Consider the following 1,778-nt stretch of genomic DNA (forward strand, 5'->3'; position numbering starts at 1 on the left):
TGTTGAATCAACCAAGAACAACTTGAAAAAAAGAATCGAATCGGCAGTCGATGAATCACTTGAAGTCACCGAGCAAATTCGAGCGGCCGATAAACTGGTTTGCGTCGTATGAAAAACACCAGTAAATCTTTGAAACGTGTCCTCAAAATCTGCAGCCGTCGAGAAGCTGAAACATGCAAATCAAATTGCAGAGTCGGCCGATGCAATTGGCATCGTATGAAATCACAAAACCGGTGAAAGGTGACCAATCGATGGCTTGTCGTCTTGTCGAAACTGTCAAAAGCTGTGTCGCAGCAGAGGCGGACTGTGGAATTTTGGGCACAATCAACCACAAATTGTGTTGATGAAGCGTACCGAATCAAAGAGGAAAACCGGAACAACCTCCGAAGAGTGTTGGCACTAGCTGCGTATGCACAGGACCTTGTGAAGAGCACCAAATTTGGCCGAGTGGGGACGGACCAAAAAGAGAGCCCTAAAAAAATATTAACGAGCTCTGTCTGCAGACAATTTCGGCCGCCTGCGCTGGGGAAAATCTTGCTATAGCTCGCGATGTGGGCGGAATTTGGGCCTGCTGCAGGGTCGGGACTTCACCTCCTCGCCAAGGCGCTCCAACTGAGCCTAACCTCGACCCATTTGACGCAGGTCCGACCACAACCCCTTTCCCGGCTTAGCTTCCTTGCACATGCTCGATACCTTCGGCTTCTCCTCCACTTCTCCATGGCACCGCATGCAAACTCATGCAAATCTATGCAAAGAAGCATGAGGGCCACGACCTTTCTCCATGATTCCTTCACTGATTCCTTCACCGAATTCGTCTCCTCCATGAAGAGAGAGAGAGAGAAAGAGAGAGAGATCGCCATGCTTCCAGAGAGAACGCCATGCTTCCCTCCTCCATAGCTCCCTGCTGCCCCCTCCTCTCCACCTTGCTCTGATACCAATGTTAGACCAACGGGTAGACAGACATGCGAATAACCTCCCAACCATCCTATATATAGGCCCCTGGACCTCTTCCATATATAGACCCCTTTACTGCATGTGTGTCCGGCACATTGCCCGGGCCGTGCCCGTCTAGTCCTACCCGTTGGTCTAACATTGGCCATCACTTTTGCCAAGGGCTTAAAATTATGTATGCACGGCATGCTAGCTAGGTGGATTCAATTCTACCGCCACAGGAAACACGCTTCCGCTCTCACACCAGACACTTCGTCAAGGACAAGATACGTTCTGGATTGTTTTTGGGTTGCTGTCAACATACAACAACACTTATTTCAGAGGCAAAGTGCCAATACTAAGTCATTTTCATACAATCACGACCCCTGTAAGTAAGGTAGGTCAAGATGTGGTTGTGTTTTTCTGTTACCTCCCTCAATGAGCGAGTCATATTGGACAATTGTGGAATGCTTATACGATAAGCTGCAAGTCAGGCATAAGATGCGTATTGGGCACACACTCTAAAAACTTAAGGAAAGTTCCTTAGCCCAACATGCTCTTCTTCTCTCTTTCTCTTTCTCTTTAAGGGAAAAATGAAAAATCTTCTGAGAAGCTTTTGATATGTGTTTTGCTCGTGAGTCAGCTTGAGCCAAGGTGCTCTAACTCTCAGCTAACACATGGCTAAGATGCTACTCAAATTTGTCTTCATCGGTTCGTCCGCTGAACACTAATTTTCACAAGGGCTATGAGCCACACCGGCTAAGAGCCATTGTTAGGCCAAGGGTAAGACCCAACTATTGGCATTCTTTGGGTGATTGTTCTCAAGATTGAACAGATCTACCCAGGGG

The 1,778-nt window shown here is 47.8% G+C and overlaps 1 pseudogene; it reads left to right on the forward strand.

The window, feature by feature from the left end:
- The first annotated feature begins 251 nt into the window (after positions 1-251).
- Positions 252-763, forward strand: LOC147439761 (uncharacterized; annotated as a pseudogene).
- The last annotated feature ends 1,015 nt before the right edge of the window (positions 764-1,778 follow it).

Source organism: Adiantum capillus-veneris, chromosome 16, assembly GCF_014529385.1.
Source record: "Adiantum capillus-veneris isolate H3 chromosome 16, ASM1452938v2, whole genome shotgun sequence".
Lineage (NCBI taxonomy): Eukaryota > Viridiplantae > Streptophyta > Polypodiopsida > Polypodiales > Pteridaceae > Adiantum > Adiantum capillus-veneris.